Here is a 21,656-nt window from a genome sequence, read left to right on the forward strand (position 1 = left end):
GATCTCTCTCTCTCTCTGTCAAATAAATAAATTAAAAAAAATTACCCACAAAGATGTAGACCCACTGAGGGAAAGAGAGAACACATCCAATGCATAATGGTCATATGCTCTGACAATAAAGAGAATGGGAGAGGATATAAAAATATTTCATACTTTTAGTAAACCTAATAATAATATTATTCGGGGGTTATTGCATGTATAACACAGGATAAAATAAATGATTATTTATAGGGCATTCTAATTTTAACATCCCCTGTGATTTTGAAAACCAGGGATTTCAGTGGGGAAGGAGGGAGACAGAAATGGAATAGAGAAAAGGAAATAAAATGTGTGTGTATTTTCTTGTTTATTTTTTAGCTGTCTGCTGAAAAAGTCTAGATATAATACCAACTGAATTAGTTTGCTAGAGCTACAACAACAAAGGGTCACTGTCTGGGTGGCTTAAACAAGGGAAATTTATTTTCTCACAGTTTTGGAGTCTGGAATTTTGAGATCAAGGTGTTGGGTTCTTTCTGAAGCCTCACCCCTTGGGATGTGGATGGTTGCCTTCTCCCTGTGTCTTCACATGGTTTTTTCTTTTGTTTGTATCCTAATCTCTTCTTCTTAAAAGGACACTGGCCATATTGAATTAGGGTCAACCCTAATGACCTCATTCCAATTTAATTATCCTTTTAAAGACCCTAGCTCCAAACACAGTGACATTTTGAGGTATTGGGGATTATTACTTCAACACATGAACTTTGTGGGGAACACAATTCAGCCCAGAACACCAACCTAGTTCAATAGTAATGTGCAACTGTACTGCCCAATGTCTGGTCCTTTACACTGAAAGAGATAAGTCTTTTGGAGAGACTTGTGGGGTAGTTTTTGACAGAGGTAGTGGTTACAAGGTGTTCACTTTATATTAATTCATTGTCATATACTTATTTTATGTAGTTTTGGGTGTTTCATTTTATAATAATGCAATAGATTGAATGTCTGTACAGACAGTCATCTGTAAACTAGGAAGCAGTCTCTCACCAGACACCGAAGTGCTGGTACCTTGATCTTGGACTTTCCAGCCTCCAGAACACTGAGAAATAAATTTCTGTTGTTTATAAGCCACCCAGTTCATGGTATTTTGTTATAGCCATCCAAGTTGACTATGGCAAATAAAAAAATTTAAACAATTTTAAGAGGAAAGATGAAATGTGACTTGATCAGACATGCAAAAATAAAAATGTGCAAGAGGACACAACACTTAAAATAATAAAGACAGAAGGAATAATACCAAGTATATCCATCATTGTATTAAATATGAATGAACTAAATCCTACCACTAAAGACAGAGGCTGTCATATTAGGTGTTTAAAACCAAACTCAGCTAGGATAAAGAGGATGTGGTTTATTACACACATAAGTCAGCTATATAAAAAATAATGAAATCTTGCCATTTGAAACAACATGGAAGAGCTAGAGTATAACCCTGAGTGAAATAAGTCAATCAGAGAAAGACAAATACCATATGATTTTACTCATATGTGGAATTTAAGATACAAAAAAAATGAACAACAACAAAATAAAAACAAGAGACAAACGAAAAAAAATCAGACTCTTAACTATAGAGAACAAACTGATGATTACCAGAGGGCCGGTGGGTGTGGGGAGGAATGAGCAAAATAGATAAAGAGGATTAAGGGTACACTTCTCATGATGAGCACTGAGAAATGTATAGAATTGTTGAATCACTGTATTGTATACCTGAGACTAATATAACACTGTATGTTAACTATATGGGAATTTTTAAAAATGGAAAAAAACCCAACAAAGCCAGCTAAATACAATGTATACATATTTAAAGATAAATGGTGAAAAATGCTTGAAAATAATGGGTTGGTAAAGAAATACAAAGTGGATACAGTTAAAAGGAAAGCTGTACGTATGTGTGTATAGCACATTTTCTTTATCCATTCATCCTTTGGTGAATACTTAGGTTGTTTCCATATCTTGGCTATTGTAAAAAGGCTGCAATGAGCATGGGGATGCAGACGTCTCTTTGAGACAGTGATTTCATTTCCTTCAGATAAGTACCCAAAAGTGGGCTTGTTGCATCATATGGTTGTTCTGTTTTTTAAAATTTTTTGAGGAACCTCCATATTGTTTTCCATAGTGTCTGTATCAACTCATAGTCTCACCTACAATGTACATGGATTCCTTCTGGTTCACATCCTTGGAAGTACCTATCTCTTGTCTTTTTTAGAATCGCTGTTCTGCTAGGTGTCAGGGTAACATCTCACTGTGGTTTTAATTTGCCTTTTCCAAATGATTAGTAATATTGAGCACCTGTTCCTGTACCTGTTGGCCATTTGAATATCTTCTTTGGAAAAATCTCTATTCAGGTCCTTTGCCCATTTTAAAATTGGATTATTTGTTTTTTCATTTTGTTTTGTTTCTGCTGTTGAATTATATAAATTCCTTGTATATTTTAGATACTAACCTTCTTTCAGATGTATGGTTTGCAAATATTTTCTCCCATTCTGCGGATTGCCTTTTCATTTTATGATTTCCCGGCTGTGCAGAAGCTCCCACTTGTTTATTTTTGGTCCTTATGCTTTTAGGGGCACATTTATAAAATCATTGCCAAAACCAATGTCAAGGAGCTTTTCTCCTGTATTTTCTTCTAGGAGTTTTGCAGTCATATGTTTAAGTCTTTAATCCATTTCAAGTTAATTTTTGTGAGTGGTAAAAGATAGGAGTCCTGTTTCTTTTCTTTTCTTTTTTTTTAATATGTGAATGTCCACTTTTCTTAGCATCATTATTGAAGACACTATCTTTCCTTCTTTAAATATTCTTGGCTTCCTTGTCAAATATTTGTTGGCCATATATGTGAAGGTTTATTTTTGGGCTCCCAATTTTGCTCCATTGTTCTGTGAGCCTGTTTTTATGCCAATGCCATACTGATTTGATTACTACAGCTTTGTAATATAGTTTGAAATCAGTAGGTGTGATGCTTCCAGCTTTGTTCTTAGGATTTCTTTGGCTATTCAGGGTCTTTTGTGGCTTCAAATGATTTTGATTGTTTCTATATTTCTGTAAGAAAATGCCATTGGAATTTTTATAGTAACAAAAATAATCCAAAAAACTCTAAGAATGAATAAATCCTAGATGGTAGTCAGGAATGTGTAAAAAGAAAAGCTTAATGAGGAGAAATTTGTCTTACTGGTGGCAGACCATACAATAAGGGTCTGGAGTGAAATCAATATGGTATATTGTTTCAGAACAGGCAAATAGATGAGTGAATCAGAATTGTGAATCTGAAATAAGAGGTAGAAGAGAACTTATATATGACAACAGTGGAGGTTAGTTTTTGGAAAGGGCAAGATTATTTAATAAACCTTACTGGCACAATTCACCCAACATCTAGGAGAAAATAAAGGTGAATCCTTGTTTTATATTCTATTTGATAACAAATTATAGCTGTATTATGAAATAAATACAAGAAGGAAAACCTAGCAAACTCTGTCTATAATTTAGGAGTGGGGAGACTTTTTTTTTTTTTTTTACTAGACTGACAATTCAAAAGCTTTAAAAGAAAAAGATAGACATATTCAAATATATAAAAATTAAAAACCTCTGTACAGTGAATGATTTATAAACAGTCAACAATAGTTTAAAAAATATGCAATAGAGATGACAAAGATTATTTCTAATACATACAAAGAGCTCTTATACATTGACAATAAAAAGCTGATTGAAACCCAATAGAGAAGTGAACAGGGTGTTCATGCGAGTGCAAACTAGAAAGACCAGCAAACAGGAAAAGAGCCTTAAGTTTACCTGTGGTAAGGGAATTTCTGATTAAAGTAGCGACGTAGTATCATTTAAACCCACAAGAGTGTTTAAGAGGAAAAGAACACAATACGTGTGAAATAAAGTGTAAAACCCCTTCGATGTGTATATATGCAAATGTGTACTTATATGAGCATTCTTGTGTCTATGCATGATTTTATGAGCATGGAAAATTAAGAAAGGTTTTATTGTAGATTGCTAACACAAGTTACTTATGTTGGTCTGGAGGGAAGTGGGAATGGAAAGGAGAAGGAGAAATGTCAAATGAGAAAGGAAAACAAAAAATAAGACTGTATTTTAAAAGGGACTGATAATGGGGCACCTGGGTGGCTCAGCTGGTTAAGAGTTTGACTCTTGATTTTGGTTCAGGTTGTGACCTCAAGGTCCTGGGATTGAGCCCCCCATCAGGCTCCTTGCTCGGGGTGCAGCTTGCTTGAGACCCCCTCTCTCCCTCTGCCCTCCACAACCCCGGTTTCGCATGCACTCAAAATAAAGACATCTTTTTTAAAAAACACTGATGATATACTTATGTATTTGTGTGAAATTATATGTGTATGTACATACGCACGCTTTTTTAAATGAAGAAAACATTTCCTCAGATTCTTGAAACCATCAGTCTATTGCTTCCCCATCCCCATTTTATTATAAATTTAAAAGAAATAGAAAAATTGAAATAACACAATAACACTTAGGTATCATTTACCTAGATTTGACTGCTGATAACAGGTTGATATATTTGCTTTATCTCTAAGTGTGTGTAGTTGTGTGTTTAATGCATATATCTGTATTTATGTACACACATTTATTTTCAGAATTATTTGAAGACAAATTATAGGCATAACATCACTTCATCCCTAACTACTTCAGCAGGTATCTCCTAAAAGTAAGGACATTTTCCCAACATATCCACAATACTATTGTCATACCTAAAAAAATTAACATAAATTTTATGTCATCTAATAGCCATTGCATATTCAGTTCTCCCCAGCTGGCATATATATGTTCACTGTCTTTTACTTTTTGAACCAGGATCCAGTGAAGTTTTATGCATTACACTATCATTTCTTTTGGGGTTCTTTAAATCTAGATTTGCCCCTCTGATGGGGACCTTTGAGAGAGTCCCGGCTAGCTGTTTTGTTGAATGTCCCCATATACCATGGATTAATCCTTCCTGGTCTCACTGGACCTCATGTTTATCTTGAGTTGCCTGGAGTAGAGTGTTGGCCCTTGGTCAAAGTTACAGACTGCACTCTATTCCCTCCATCTCCACCACCCTTCTTGGTCTACTTTTCTGTCCCACCTTCCATCAGGCATAGTGTTTCTTATTCTTGGGCATCCAGGGTCCGTGGGGGTAGCCCAGTCCTCCTCCATGGGGTTCCAATCCTGTGCCGTGCTCTCTGCTGTCAGCTGGGCCTCTCTCTTCACCATCCATCCACCAGCCTCCATACAGTTGGTCCTGGTCTGGGCTGAGCAGAAGCAAAGGCTAATGAGCTACTACTGTACTAGGAAGTGGGACTCCAGGTAATGGAGAAGGACATTGGAAGGAGGGAAAACCCACACAGGGATGTGCTGGGCAGTTAAGTACAACAGACTGATCTTGTGGGACCACACTGTGAGGAATCCGATCGCCTCATCTCTCTCATTAGTCAAAGGTTTACCCCATGAGACTTGAATGCACCACACTTGCAGGCTGCCAGGCTGTAGCAGCCCAGGAGCATCTGCATTACCCCATGCCTCAGGGAAGATTGGGGCAGGCGGTAAGACCTTGTCAGGTGCTGCCTGCTGGAAGTCAGCTAAAGCCCTCCCTGCACTGGTTTGGTGCTACTGTGGCTAGAGCAAGAGGTTGTGGAGTGGTGTTGGAGAGGTAACCTATGCACCCCTCCAGCCACTGGTCTGCTGCTTCTATCGTTGACTTACACCTTTTCTTGATGGTTGTTTGCCATGATTTTGGAGGGGCTACAGAAATGCACACAGTCAATTCTTCACCACGAATAGTACCTTCTTCATTTGTTTTATGTGTTTTCTGAAATATGAAGCTGTGCACTCAGTGGTGTGCTGGGGAATGTTGAGAAACTGGCTCTTGGGGGGGAGCCCTGATTTGTAGCATTTGCTGATTTTCATGGTGCAAATGCGGCCACCATGGCCAATTTCAGGCTCCCAGTGTAATGTCACTGAATGCAGAGTTGGGAAGAGACACAGACAATTAGCTCCCATGAGCTCCCTCCGCACACCCTTGCATGTGAACTGAATAATAAGCAATGAAGGACATAGGAGTATGGGAGGCCTGCTCTGTTGTCGGGTTGAGAGAAGCAGGAAAAGTAAGCAACAAACAATTAGAAACGAAAGGGCAGTCCTCCATTTGCTGACCATTGATATACAACAAAGAACCAACTCGCAAACAAACTATAAAGAAATATCTTGTTCCTGACGTGGGACCTGCCTCTGTTTCTCAGCTATGCCTGACTTCTTGAGTTCTATACCATTCCCAATAAAATATCGATGACAGAAACAACAGGAACAAGATAGGGACAGTTTGAGGAGGATGCAAAAAAGAAGTGCGTCCTACCTGTTGAGCCTGTCGGCTTCCTAAGCAAACAGACCCAAGGTCTAATCTCCATTCCTACACAAACAATTATAGGAATTCCGAAGGACCCAGCTCTCCCAATAACACCTAACCTCAGTGTACATGCTTAACTCACACAACCCATTTCCTAGCAAAGGAATTTTCTTTTGTGAAACACATCAATATCATCAGGTAAGCTTTGTCCAGCCCCCCCTTCAATTAGTGAAAGATCCCACCTGATTCTAGTGTGCTTCCAGAGTTGAGAATCACTGTACTGGTAGGTGTACAAACACAAAATGACTTCATGGCCATGGGCAAGACACGTCTTTTGGCGAGGGGCATCCCTGGAAAATCAAAAGTCACCTGTCTAACAAAATGCTTCTAATGGCTTCAGTGTTCAGGAGAAGGCCCTTGAGGAAATGGCTTTGAGGTTGGTCCCTGTGTCTATACACACACTGAATCCTGCTAGTGGTCTAATGACAATGGCTTGGCACTTGCCCACCTTATTCCAGATCTGCAAAATTTAATAACGTGTGGCTCCTGTATTGCAGATGATGTTACCCAGGTGTTTATAGAAAATTGGGCAGGGTAACTTGTTGCTCTTCTAAGTCCTGGCTGGATGGCAACAGTCTTAAGTCCTGAGGTCTTAGTGATTCGGATAGACTATCTCCGCGAGCCCACCAGGAAAGCAGAGCATCCCACTCATGCTCTTGTCACTCCAGCATTTCAGGATGTGACATCCAAGTCCACCCCAATTTTATCAATGGTACTTATCCTTAGTGGATTTTGATCACATTTAGTCCCAGATTTTGCCTGTCTAGACTAGAGGTCCCAAGCCTCTGTCCCATCCTCTTCAGCAGCCCCAGCATCACTGGGGAAGGACCCATGTCCTTCCATGGGTGGACTGCCTAGGCCCCAGAGGCATAGTTTTACCAACATGTAGATAGGTAAATGCTGTCCAGTCTTTTTTCATTACTTACATCAATTGGGGCCTGTTGGTTGGAAAGAACTCCAACTAGGAGTGACTTAAACAAAAGAGTATTTATTACCTCACATACCAAGAATTCTGGAGGTAGACTGGTTCAGGTGGGGTTAATTAAGCAGCTCAGATATTATCAGAGACCCAGGTGCTTTCTATTTTTCCACTCCGTCATAACCCTCATGTTGTCTATTGTTCTCAGGCTTGTTCCCTGATATTAGAGATCAGAGCCCCAGTGCCCAGCTCCCTGGACAGACCTAGCAATGTGAGCAGCAGAGGAAAGTTGTTGTCTTCTCCTGTGTGTTCCCTTTTATCATCAAGGAAAGCGCTTGCTCTGAAGCTTTCTAGAAGTTTCCCCTAATATCTCACAGGCCAGAATTTCATCATATACCCACCTCTAACTGACCAGAGGCCAAGAGAATGTATTTACTATGAATGGTTCAGACTAATAATTAATCTGAGCTGCCTTTCTGAAGCATGCAGCCATCTTGTGTTGAAGAAAACTTGGGGTTAGCAAATGGAGGAGAAATGGTTGTAAGACTAGCAACTAACTGTCTCTGTAGCCCCACAGTTCTGTGGCAACAGTGTACCTGAGAAATGTGCCTATCTGGATTTCTGGGAAACTTTCTGGAGATCTTCATTTGACATAGGATACATTGTGGACTCCTTGCGTAGGCAAAGGTACCTTTACTTGCCCCTACATTTCACTGTGGGTTTGGCTGCATCTAGACTGCCACATCAAAGGCGTTTCCCCCCAGGACTTTGAGGTACTGTTCCAACGCCTTCCAGCACTCAGTGTGTCTGCAGAGAAGTCTGAGGTAAGCCCATCTCGTGCTGATCCTGATAAAATGTTCCATTCTTTCTGGAACAGTTCTGAATTTCCTCTTTAACGTTGGAGGTCTGAAACTGCACTATGAATATCTACGTATGGACCTTCCTTTGTTCATCCCCTGAGCACTCAGTGGGCCCTGGTAGTCTGAATATTAAATCTTTTTCTTCCACATTTATTTCCTTATTTTTTTCCCCCTCTGCTTCTGGAAGTCTAATAAAACTAATATTTTACCTTCTGGGTCTTTCAAACTTTTTTTTTCATCTTTACTAATTTTCTAACTGCTTGTGTCTGCTCTAAATGATAGGAGGTTTCCTTGGCTGATCTTCTAGACCAGGGATTGGTGAGCTTCAGCTGATGTGGCAAATCTTGTCCACTTCCTGTTTTTCTATGACTTAGGAGCTAGATTTTTAAGTGCAGCTCTGCTCATTCATTTACATATTGTCTGTGGTTGCTTCAGGCTGTAATGACAGTCACACAGCTGTCGTGGAGACTTTATGGCTCGCAGTACCTCAAATATTAACTATCTGGCCCTTTACAGACAAAGTTTGCTGATTCCTGTTGGAGAATACCAGTGGGGGTTTTAACCGTGCTCATTCTATTGAACTGAACATCCACTGGATGTTTTCTACATTAATGATATTTTTAATTTCTTTTTCAAAGATTTATTTGAGAGAGGGTACGCACACAATTGAGAGAGCATAAGCAGGGTGGAGAGGTAGAGGGAGAAGCAGACTCTTTCCTAAGCAGGGAGCCCGATGCAGGGTTTGATTTCAGGACTCTGGGATCTTGACCTGAGCTGAAGACAGACATCTAACCGACTGAGTCACCCAGGTGCCCTGAATTTCTAAGAACTTTATTTCTCTGGTTATTCTTTTGATCAGATGTATCAGCTATTTTGTTATGGATTTAATAATCATTTGCAAGTATGTTTTTTCTACAAGTACAAAAATGGGCACACATTTCACTAAAATGTTCACTAAATGTTCACAAAGGGAACGTATCCCTATAACCAACCAAAAGAAAAATAAAATGACCAACACCCCAAAAACCTTTGTACTCCCATAGATTACTAACCACAGGGTAACCACTATTTTTATTCTAATTTTGAGCTTTATCAGAATGGAACCCTTCCATATGGCTCTTTTCATGTCTGATTTCCTTCACTGAATATTATGCTTGGAAAATCCATGTTGTGTGTAGAAATTAGTTGTTTATTTGCATTTCTAGATATTATTCCCTTACACACATACACCACAGCTTATTGAATAATTCCATCCAAGTTGTTTCCAACTTTTACAGCACTGCTATAGACATTCTTACACATTTTAAGGAACATATTGTGTACATTTCTATTAATCAGGAATAGAGTTCTGAGCCAGAGTACATTCAGCCACAGCTGACATTGATGAATTCCCACCAGCAGTGTATGAGAAGTCAGTTCAACATCATCACCAGCACTTGGTAGGATCAATCTTTTAAATTTTAGTCATGCTGGTGGATGCGTGTTAGTGTTCATTGTGGTTTTAATCTGTATTTCCCTAATGACTAGTGAGTTTGGGAAATTTCCATATATTTTGGGCCATTTGATAGCCTCTTTTGTGAAACATCTGCTCAAGTCTCTTGCTCAGTTTTCTACTACATTGTGTATCTTTTTCTTATTGATTCATAGGAATTCTTTACCTATTTTGGAAAGGACTCCCTTATCACTCTTCATGGCTTGCCCTTTTTATACTCTCAATGGTGTTGTTGTTGTTGTTGATTTTGATGACCAGAGTTTCTTATTTTGCAGTGGTCTAACTTTACCTTTTAAGTTAAAAATTTTTTTAAAAATTTGAATTTTGGGGGTTGCTTGGGTGGCTCAGCCAGTTAAGAGCCTGACTCTTGGTTTCTGCTCTGGTCATGATCTCAGGGCTGTGAGACTGATCTTGCTTTGGGCTCCGTGCTCAGGGCAGAGTTGGCTGGAGATTCTCTTCTCTTACCCCCCTGCTTGAGTGCTCTCTCTCAAATAAATAATTAAAATCTTAAAAACAATTCTATTTTTTTCCCTTCATGGTTAATGCTTTTAACATTATATTTAAGAATGCTCTGCCTACTTTGCAACCGTGAAGATAATTCTCCTGTATTTTTTTTTCTAAAAACTTTTTTTTTGTCTGTTTTTCCTTTTATAAGCTGATGTCCAATTAATCTGGAATTCATTTTTGTTCGGGGCTAGGATGCCTTTTTCCTGCATGGATAGCCTAATGACTCAAGTTTCATTTATGGAAAGGGCAACTTTTCTTATTGCATGGCTGTGTCTTCTCCTTTGTTACTAATACAGTGTATATATGTGGCTCTCTTTCTGGATCCCGTGTTCCACTCCACTGCTCTGTTTGCCTACAAGTGCACCAAGACCACCCTGCCTTCTTCACTATGGCTCTGTAATAAATCTTGGCATCTGGTCGTGTAAGTCCTTTAGCTTTGTGGTTCTTTAAGATTGTCTGGGTTGCTCTTGGTCTTTATCATTTCCCCATAAACTTGAAAATCAACTTGTCCGTTCAGACACACACATTAAAAAAATCAAAACAAAACTTCCAAATTTTTATTGGGATTGAACTGAATCTATAATTCAGTTTGGGAACATCTTTATAATACTGACTATTCAAATTCATGAATGTGTCCTTCCTTCCTTCCCTGCCTCCCTCAGGTCTTTTAAAATTTCCATTGATATGGTTTTGCATTTTGTTGTGTATATAGATTTTGCAACATCTTTTGTTAGATTTATTCCTGGACATTTCGTTTTCTGATGCTTTTGTAAATGATATTTTTGAATTTAATTTTCTGGGTGTAGGTAGCTGGTACAATAGATTTCTGCATATTTACCTTATAACCAGTGACCTTGAATTCACTTAGCTGTAAATCTTTTCAGTTGCTAATATTCAAACATGTTGTTTATGACTAATGGCAGCTTTTTATTTTCTTTCTTTATCCTTAATTTTTTCCCTTGCTTTATTACACTAGCCAAGACCTCTAGCACAATGTTGAATAAAGGTAATAGTGGGCAATCTTATCTCATTCCTAATCTCAAAGGGGGAAATTTCACCACTAAATTATGATGTTTGTTCTGTTTCTTTTTTGGGGGGGCACTTTTTCTCAGTTTAAAGAGGTTCTCCATTATTTATACTTTTGTTTTGAATGGGTATTGAATTTTATTAAAGCTTTTCCTGCATCTCTTGAGATGATTGCATAATTTGATAATGTGATACATTATTTTGATTGAATTTAGAATGTTAAAAAACTTTCCATTCTTAGAATAAACTTAATGATGCATTACCCTTTTCTATCTCTGAATTTGATATAGGTAGATTATGAGCTACCAGATATTAGGGGTTTCTAGTCTCCATTTGTTATACTTGTTCTTTGCTCCTCTTTATGTCGTCCACTCTTTTCTTTCTGCCTTTTGTTGTTCATATTGAGCATTTTATAGGATTCCATTTTCTCTGCTTTCTTAGCATATCAGGTATACTTTTTCTTTTACATTTTATAGTGGTTGCCCTAGAGTTTGCAATATATACTTACAACATATTCAAATCCACTTGCAAATTACACCATGCCATGGGTGTGTCAGTGTCTAATAGTAATGAAATAATTGTCCTCCCTCCCATCCCTTGCATCATTGCGGTCATTCATTTTACTTATATGTTAGCATACACCGTGCTATATGTATATACTAATATAGTATCATTATATATGATATACATGAAACTAAACATGATTGGATACATTGTGACTATTACTATTTTGGACAAACTGTCTTCTGTTATATCAATTAAGAAAAAAATTATTTTACCTTCACTTCTTTCTTCTTTGATGCTCTTCCTTTCTTTTATGTAGATCCAAGTTTTGGATCATGATATTTTTCCTTCTCTCTAAGGAACTGCTTTTAACATTTCTTGGAAGGCAGAACTACTATAAAAAATATTCCTCAACTTTTGTTTGTCTGAAGGTCTTTACTTCTCCCCCACTTTTGAAGGATAATTTCACAGGGCACAGAATTCTAGGTTGATAGGTTTTTTCCTCTTGAGGCTAAATATTCTACTCCACTCTCTTCTTGGTCATGTGGCTTTGAGGGGCAGTCAGACACAGTTTGTTCCTCTCTTGGTAAGGTGTTCCTTTTTGTTATCTCTCTAGGTATCCTTTTTCCTCTCTAGGTAAGTTCTTCCCGCACCCTCCCCTCCCCACCCCCAGAGTTTTTTATCTTTGATTTTCTGTAGTTTGTAGTTCTGTAGTTTGAAGAAAATATGCCTAGGTGAACATTTACTCCACTGGATTTTTTCTGTGTTTTCTGTATCTGTGGTTTGGGGTCTGACATTAATTGGGGGGAAATTCTCAGTCATTAGTTTTTCAAATATTTCTTCTGTTCCTTCCTCTCTTCTTCTTCTAGTACTCCCATTATGCATATCCTAAGCTTTTCTGTAGCTGTTCCAGAGTTCTTGGATATTGTTTGTTCTCTTTGCTTTTCAGTTTTTGAGGATTCTATTGATGTCTCCTCTAGCTCAGAAATTCTTTCCTCAGCTCTGTCCAGTCTACCACTAAGTCCGTCAAACGTACTCTTCGTTTCTCATACAGTGTTTTTTTTTTTATCTCTAGTACTTCCTTCTGGTTCTTTTTAGGATTCCCATCTCTCTGCTTATGTCACCCGTCTGCTCTCATGTGCTGTCTGTCCATTGTGGCCTTTTGCATATTAATCACAGCTGTTTTAAATTCCAGGTCTGATAATTCCAACATGGCTGATAAGTCTGGTTCTGAGGCTTGTTCTGTTTCTTCAGATTGTGGTTTTTTGCCTTTAGGATGCCTTATAGTTTAAATTGACATTCAGACATGATGTGCTGTGTACAAGGAATGTACTAGGTGAACAGGCCGTTTAGTAATGTCGGTGAGATGTAGGGAGAAAGGAGGCATTCCATGGTCCCAGGACTAGGTCTCAGATACTTAGTGAGGCTGTGCCTCTGGGCTGTGAATTTCACAAGTGTTTCTCAGGCTCCCCACCCCCCACTTAAGAGGGACACCATGGCTAGAGTGGAATTGGGTATTTCCCTTCTCCCAAGTCCGTTAGTTTCTAGGTAGCTAGCTTCCCTCGAGTGCAGGGAAGAACAGAGTTCTCTCATATTTGTAAGTAGGGCTCCTTTTCTTCTTCCCCTAATGGAAGTCCGAGGGGGTATTTTTCCCCTCTGACATTTACTGCGGGAATGCATTGAGCTCCTGGAAGTAAATCTCACAGTATTTTGGGGGCTCCCTTAGGACTGAATCCCCCTGGAGTTTTCAACTTCAGACTTGGCTACATGGAGCCTCCAGCAGTTTGTCCATTAGAGCTCAGATTTTCCTCTCTGGCCCTGATTCCCTCTATGCTTTCTGCTTTGAGTCTCGGCTCTGGTAAGTTGTGACTCACTGTGTCTGCCTGTGTCTCCAGCCTTGGGGGAAAGTTGAGTGTTCTTCTCTCTCTTATGGACTCAAGACGAGCTGTTCATTTTTCACTTTATTTAGCATTTTACTTGTTGGGATGGAGTGGCCACTTCCAAGACCCAGACAGGTGGAACTGGAAGCTAAAAGTTATCACTGAATTTGATTTGCTCATACTTGTTAAGGGCTTTTCATCTTTGTTCATAAAGAATATTGGCCTGTAATTTTCTTTTCTTGCTAACTGCAGAATTGAATCTAGCCAGCTACCCACATGCTACATGGTGTTTTTTACAGAAACTCCATGGATGGAAATCTGGAGACACCTGTTGGGGGAGAAACTACACATTCTGGAAGACCAGTGGTATGGGTGTTGGAGCCTTTCAGTCAATCGCGTCACCATGCCACGGTAGGTCAGATGCAAGACAGGGCTCACCACCGATTCCTCCCTTCACGTCACCCTTGGCATCCAGTGTATTAGCAATTGTTGTTGGTACCTTCATACAAAATCAAAATTCAAGGAACTTCGTACATTTTTGTGGCCCTACCTTGCCCCAGTTGTGGTCTGCTTTTGCCTGGGCTACTGTGACCATCCAGCTCCTCTCCCTGCCTCCCCTCTTGCCCTGTGCTCCCACAGCCCATCCTACACTCAGAAACCAGAGACGTCTTTAAAAACATCTGTATCTGGTCATGTCTCTTCTCTGCTTTTATCTGTCCGCTATGTTCCCATTGCAGCTAGAATAAAATCCAACCCGCTTACAAGGTTTCAAACGGATCTAGTCTAGTCCCTGTTTACCTTATAAAGCTCATGTCCTACTCCTTCAGTTAGTAGGTTCCAACCTTCTACGTATCCTATCAAATTACCAGGTGTTATTTTCTTTATAGCACTTATCTCTATAAAACAATAGGCTTATTCCCTGTGGATTTTCAGCCAACCTTCCCCACACTCCTTGAGCGTTAAGCATTCACTGACTGCCATCCCCAGCACTGACAACAGTGGCTCATCATAGAAGGCGCTGGATACATGCTTGAACCCTATCTCCTAGTCCTTCAGACAAAACCAGAGTTTCCTATTGGACTTTCAGCTGCTGCACCTGGTGTACATTTAAGCCTTCTCTTGGGGAAAACCCATCAAAAGTGGGAAACTCATCCAGGTCACTCTCTTCTCTCAGGTGTCTAGTCCCTTCCAAAACCTGTCTGCTCTGGGTTGTTCTCAATTGTCTTTAGGTAGTTATATTTTTATATTTTATCATCTGCACAAGAGTCTATTTGATTGACTCACAATAACCAGGACTGGATATGTTTTTGAAGTTAGAGTGTGGAGTTTGAGAGTTACTCTCAGAGGAATTTGGTTTGTTCTGTTTGGTTACTCTCTAAGGAATTTTGGTTACCCTCTAAGGTATTTTCCTTGGGAACTTGTAAAGCCAGCATTAGCACCAACTGAATTGGGGGAAGATGGAGAATGGTGCAAATTTTGGGGTAGGAAGATCAGAAGTTCCGGTTTGGACATGTTGAGTTTAGGATGTTTGCTGAGTGGGTCATTGGTATGTAAAGAGCTACATCTTGAAAACAAACATACATATTCTGGGGACTGCCAGCATACACATTTCGCTTAAAGCCATGAGAGTGGGAGAGAGAGTGCGGAGTGTGGACACAGAGGAGGAAACAAAGACTGTGACCTGCCCACTCCAAAACTAAGCCAGGAGAAGAAGAACTGGAAGAAACACAAGGGCAGCAGTCAGCATGGGAGGGAAACCAAGAGAGGGGTACCCCGAAAGCTGTATAGAGAAAATGTGTCATGAGGGAGGGAATGCTGCTGACAGGTGCTGTCAGATGGGAACTGAGAACTGGCAATCCTGAATGTTGGTGTTGGGAACCCGGCTGGGGGGGCAGGGTTTGAGAGACAACTGGGGGTGGGGACTGGAGGTATGGGGGGGTTTATTTAGAAGTGGCTCCTTGGCAAGCTGTAAGGATAAGGATGAGGGCATCATCAAGGTGGTGCTCAAAAGTACATGATGCCAAAGAGTTCTTGGGATTAAAGGGAAGCCAGGAAGAGACTCACAGAGAAAGCTCGATTGGCTGCAAGTTCCCTGAACCGGGGCAGAGCCTGTGAGATGGGTGAAGGAGTGAGAAGGTCAGAGAGGGGCCCTGATGTTGAGCTGTTCTTCGTAACATTCAAGCATGTATCCAACCGTGGAGCTGTTCTTCGTAATGAAGAGCCCCAGGAGGAGTCATGGAGAGGACGGCAAGCGGGATGGAGGCCGGTGGAAGCGTAAGGAGCTTGAAGGCCTGGGTGGGATGGAGGGCACAGGCAGAGGATGGACTCATGGAAAGGTCTGGGATGCAGAGAATGAGTGGACCGCTGATCCAGCTGTCAGTGCTGGAGGCAGGTGAGTGGGGAGAAGCTGATGGCGAGGACAGTGGCAGAGGCTGGTGCAGCTGGCTGGGGAGGACCCCACAAGGACGGGGTGACCTGAAGGTAAAGGGGAGGAGGCTCTGAGGTCCTACTCCCACCATCCTCGTCCCTGGGGTGTGGGCGCGTGCAGAACGAACACCCTCAAGAGATCAGGGCTTTGGGGGCAGAGCAAAGTTTCAACTTTATCACTCCTGAAAACATCAGAGGGATTATTTCTGCCCCATCAGCCAAGCCTTCAGTGAGAATAGTCAATACCAAATGCTTCTCAGTCCCAGAGCTATTACTGCTTGGCATTCTGTGCTCATAATGTACTTGCAAATTGATTGTTTTGTTTGACTTAACTTTTCAGACTCAGTGGTAAACCAATGACTGAATGTGCTCCCCCCACAACAAACCTCCTCAGTTCAAAGTATTACTACGTCTCACCTCCTCCCTTGTCCCTTAGCTCCTCCCGCCTCCACCTCCGCCCTTCCTCCCCTGTCCCCTCAGCTCTTCCCCGGTCCCTCAACTCCTTCCCTGGCTCCCACCTCCCTTCAGTCTTTAGTCCTTCTGAGCATTCAGACCTCATCTTAGTGTCACCTCCGGAGATAGACCTTTTGCCCTTCTGGATGAGATCACTGCCGCTGCTCCCCAGTCTATTCTTCATTTCTGCACACTTTTCCTTTCCTTCATAGAACCCAGTCCCATTTACATATTTCCTTTTCAAACAGTCTCTTTCTTATGGAATAAAATTACACTAGGAGCCGGGTCAACTGTCCCACTCACCATGGTATTTCCAGTACTTGCCAGAGTGTTCAGCACGTAGCAAGCCTTTAACAGATATTGTTGGACAAGTATTCGTATTTCCATTTTATAAATGATTCAGAATGAGACTCAGCGAGAGTGACAAAGCCTGGCTCCTGACTAGGGTCTTCCAACCTTTCCATTTCCACAATCCCTCTTGAAATTAGGAAGCGGTTTACTCTAATTCTTCATGATGGGTTAGAATGGCCGCAGCATCTACCCCTGAGCCCGCAACCACCAAAAGGAGACTACACAAGGGAAGCTGTAGCCGTTCCTGGCTCTGCCTCGAAGGGACTGGCAACATCGCCTTCCACGCTCTGAGAGCACTTGCTGTCAGGACGCCTAACTGCCTCGCGAGCCTGGCTGTCCTTCTGGAGAGACGGGGGGCGATGCCACGTGCACGTCCACAGCTGCAGGAGCATTTTGGCAGAACCTCCGGGTGGCTTCCGCCCCAGCTGCCAATCAGCTGCAACTCCACGGGCCCCCGAGCCCCGGGGTGAGTCCAGCAGAGCTGCCCAGCTGAGCCCTTTCAACCCGCAGAACCACGAGGGAGGTTGGAATCGTTGTTCTAAATAGGGTGGGAACTTGGAGGAGGCCAGAGGGCACCTAGGACACAGGATGTAAGGAGGCACTCTGCTCTCAGGGACCCAGACTGTCCTTGCTTGACCTTGACAGTGAGCATCTCCTTAGACCTTGTGCCCTGGGGGCCTCGCTTCCACCTGCCCAGACCTGGATTCTCAGCCACGAGGCCTGGGCGGTTTTACCCAGCTCTAGAGACCCGAAGCGTTCGTGGGGCTTGGAGCAGAGCAGGTGCACTGGACTGAACCAGTTAAGGTTCCATTCCAACTTCCCAGCAAGGGGTTTCCGTAGGAACCCTGGGTGCTCTGGGTCTGACCCTGACAGTTTGTATCGCACTTTCTTCAACACAGCATTCCTGGGGTTCTAAACTCTCACTGTCTCCGCTTCCGCAAACGTTCTTGAGCATCTCCCTTGGGTCCAGCACGGGCCGGCGCTCACAGATGGTGGGGAGAGGGCACGGGAGACAAATGCGGGTCCTGTCTCCAAGTAGCCGACCACGGACCCAAGCAGCCGCTGCGGTGGGCTGAGACCCAGGGAGCCCACGCCATGGGACAGTGAGTGGGGCTGCCGAAGGGGCTGGAGGAGGTTCATGCCTGAAATGGGGAGACAGCAGAAGACTGGGAGGTGGCGGGTTAGTGCTGTGCCCCAAGGGTGAGCCCAGATGCACCCAGCAGCGGTGAGGGGACAGGACAGGAACACCCGTGTGCAGCTGTCACTGTGTCACACTGCCCTCTTGTTCACTTGTTCCATCTCCCCACACTCCCTTTGGGACGATCAAGGGAAAAGGGCATTTCCAGAGGTCTCTCCGGCTCTTACCTCAGTGGCGGTGCAGACCGACACCAGAGCTGTGGCCTTGAGGGCAGGGCAGGGCAGCGACGCCTTCCTGGTCAGTGGCTGGTCACAGCCCTGATCGCTAGCCCTGATCCGCTGTCCCTTAAGAAAATGACCTACAGGCCCTGGACCCATGGCTCCTGTTTGCAGATGTTCTATAAAACCCGAACTCACGGGCAGTAAATATGGGAAAGCGTATCTGGCCGGCAAAGTGCCTCCCGCACTGCGAGCCGCGTTCACAGCCCCGCACCACCTGGCCGGCTGGCTGGTCAGCTCCCGTGGGCCCCGAGGTCAGGCTGGGCCCATTTTCCTGTAATTCTTTACAATTAGCACGTGGCTTGTCTGCAGAAAAGGGCAGCCAAGTGTTTTCAAATAGTATCTTCTCTGCAGGTTAAACATTTACTTTCTGCTCTGCCAACACAGTTAATTTGCAGAGTGAACCCCTTTCCTCTGAACTTCTAACAAATGCAACCTCAATTCTCAGGCCCATGCCAGCTGCGATGGTGGGATGGGGGTGGGGAGGGAGGACCTGTGAGAACTTGGGCCGAATCGGTGGAGGAGGCAGCTGGGCCCAGCTGGTGAAGGAAATGGTCAGAACCGCTCTGTGGCAACCTGTGCGGGGCCTGGAAAAAGGTTGGAAAAAAAAAAGCCCTCTTAAGCCTTTGTGGCTCTCTGGGGATATCGGAGTTCTCTAGGAAAGAATCCCATGTGCTGGGACCCAAGGCTTCAGGCCTCGTGGAAATCCCAGGGACGATAAATGTTGTTCATAATGTAATCGTAACACGTGGGTTACACTTCTGGATTTTTATGTTTGCATACCCATTCTTCGCTTGGGGTCGAATGTCTCACTTAAGGTTTGGCCACGCGAGTGAATGGGGGACCTGACCGCTGGCGCTCCTCCTTCATGGCCCTGGGGGATTTGCAAACTCAGACTCCAGGGTCGGCAGGTGACAGGAATAAACAGCATGTGGGGGTCAGGCCGGTGGCTGTGTGAGGCCCTCGGCTCACCTGGAAGGGAGGCATGACTGCACATTCCTGCCTGTGAGAAACACTGGCCCAGTGTTCCGGCATGGGTGGATCTTAATAAGAGAAGATGGCTATCTGTACTTTTCCTTGAGATTGGCAGAAAACATTGCTCGACCAAACAACACGCGTCTGTAGTCCGAGTTGGGCAGCCAGGGAGGGGCAGGGCGTGGAGGGGAGGGAAGGGGTGACGTCAGACCTTTGGATGCTGGTTCTCTGGAGTCACTGGCCGTGTGACATTGGCCAAGTCATGTCCCTTCTTGGGCCTCATCTTCCTCATCTGGAGAGTCATGGGTCTGGAGTTTCCATCTTTTTTTTTTTTTTTTTTTAATTTTATTTATTTATTTGACAGACAGAGATCACAGGCAGGCAGAGAGGCAGGGAGAGCACAGAGCCTGATGCGGGGCTTGATCCCAGGACCCTGGGATCATGACCTGAGCTAAAGGCAGAGGCTTTAACCCACTGAGCCACCCAGGCGCCCCTGGAAGTTTCCATCTTTATTTTGTTTTTTATTTTCTATTTTTATAGAGGGGAGGAGGAGCAGAGGGAGAGGAAGAGAACCTCAAGCAGGCTCCGTGCCCAGTGCAGAACCTGACATAGGGCTCCATCTCACGACCTGAGATCATGACCTGAGCCAAAATCAGGAGTCAGACCCTCAACCTACTGAACCCCCCCAGAGGCCCTTGGAAGATTCCATTTTTAAAATGTTGTTCAGCCTCAGGATTTTGAACCCCCAGCACACAGTGATATATATGCTCAACTCGGTGGACAAAAAATTGATGTTAAATTAATAAAATAATGAAAAACTCACCTGGACTTTTTGCAAAGACAATCAGCCTCAGAAGAGAAGTCTTAGACAAATCCCTCCTTTTCCCGAACAAATTCCCCATTGTTTTCCCTTGATGCTGTTTGTCCCCGTAGATTTCAGTTTCTGCTTCCCATGAAACCTCAGTTTTTGAGCAGACCCCCAGACTCCTCTGTGCGGCTCCGGTACGGAAGCCCTGGGTGGGCCGACTGCCCTCCCCTTGGCAAGCTGCGCAGGCAGTCCTGACGGGCTCCCGTGGTCAGGAATCAGCGATGTGAATGCTACACACCTTCCACCAGAGATGGGAGCGGATCTCTGAGAGTGCTGGATGCCCCTGGAGGAGGACACCAGGTTCTGTGGAGATGCCATCAGCGGCCCAGCAGCACGAGAGCAACGGCAGGTGTGGTGCATTTGTGGCTACGGAAGGAAAGGTGATTTGCCCAAGCATAGCCCATCCCCATGATAGCCTGGCCCCATCATACCCTCTTACGGAATCCCTTACCTGCACCAATGGAATCAGCCTCAACAGGATAGGATCCATAAGATATTATAGATGAATTTGGGGTTTTCTAGGATTTATGGAAGTTGTAAACCGAAGGGACCCTAAGGGAGAGGATGGCTGGGGAGAGAGTCTTGCCCACTAGACTGTGGGCCGTCTGCTCTCTGGAGAGGTTGTATCTCACTCAGCCCTTGGATCCAATGATGCGCTATTATACGATCTTACCGATGGCGAATGAAGGTCAGGTGAGGAAGGACAGTTCCCCAAGATCACGTCACTTACTTGTAAGGTGTGCAGCTGGGACCCAAGCTCAGAATGATCTGACTCCGAAGTCCTCATTCCTCCCATGAGGAATCGAGACGCAGGTGACCAGACTGCCCTCCTCCATCGGCGCGGTGAGCGAATGCGGTCCATAGAGCTTACTGTCGTCGTCAAGGTCAGAGCTGTTTTCCTTGTCAGGTGCGGTCTTTTGGTGCCGTGTTTGGCTCTGGGTGACATCAGGCTGGTGGAGGCAGGTCCTCAGGCCCCAGGAGTAGGAACCTCTTGTCATTGTTCCCTCTTCAGGACATCTTCAACTTAAGAGTCACTTTGGATTGGACCAGGCCATGGTCATCTTCTCAAAGAAGCTGCTGAGATGGTCATTGAAGGCCACCATGAGTGTGGCTTGGGACACAGGAGTCCAGATATGGGGTCACCACCCGTGGATGCCCTGCTCCTCCCCATGGCCCTCGTCCTCTTGCCTTGTCTTGGGGCTGGCTCTTCTGTTGCTGGTAGGCTTGTGGCCCCGGGATTTCACTCAGGTCCACGCCACGGCAGCAGGGATAAGGGTGACCCAGTTCTCCATCCCTGGCCTCTCTGCTTCCCCGTCTGAGTTGGCCGGGGAGGTTTCCGTGAGCTGCATCATCCCCAGCAGCCAGCCAGCCCTCCGATTCGTTTCAGTCCGGTAAGTTCTCCTGCCGCTGAGCCACCTGTCGGGCAACGCCTCCTGCACCAGATGGCTGTGCCTCCTGCCCCTCCATGGCAGTCCAGCCAAACCCAGGCCCGGCATGGACAGAAGAGTACCCGAGTGGCCGTGGCCAAGGTCA

The 21,656-nt window shown here is 43.7% G+C and overlaps 1 long non-coding RNA gene across 1 annotated transcript; it reads right to left on the bottom strand.

Annotated features, from left to right (window-relative positions):
• Nucleotides 1–3,619: 3,619 nt before the first annotated feature.
• Nucleotides 3,620–21,629, bottom strand: LOC132015443 (uncharacterized). The gene is made up of 3 exons (XR_009403684.1): nucleotides 20,854–21,629; nucleotides 20,079–20,489; nucleotides 3,620–5,294 (listed from the first exon to the last, which is right to left on the bottom strand). It is a non-coding gene; the product is annotated as an uncharacterized LOC132015443 (long non-coding RNA).
• Between the last annotated feature and the right edge of the window lie 27 nt (nucleotides 21,630–21,656).

This window comes from Mustela nigripes, chromosome 4 (genome assembly GCF_022355385.1).
Source record: "Mustela nigripes isolate SB6536 chromosome 4, MUSNIG.SB6536, whole genome shotgun sequence".
NCBI lineage: Eukaryota > Metazoa > Chordata > Mammalia > Carnivora > Mustelidae > Mustela > Mustela nigripes.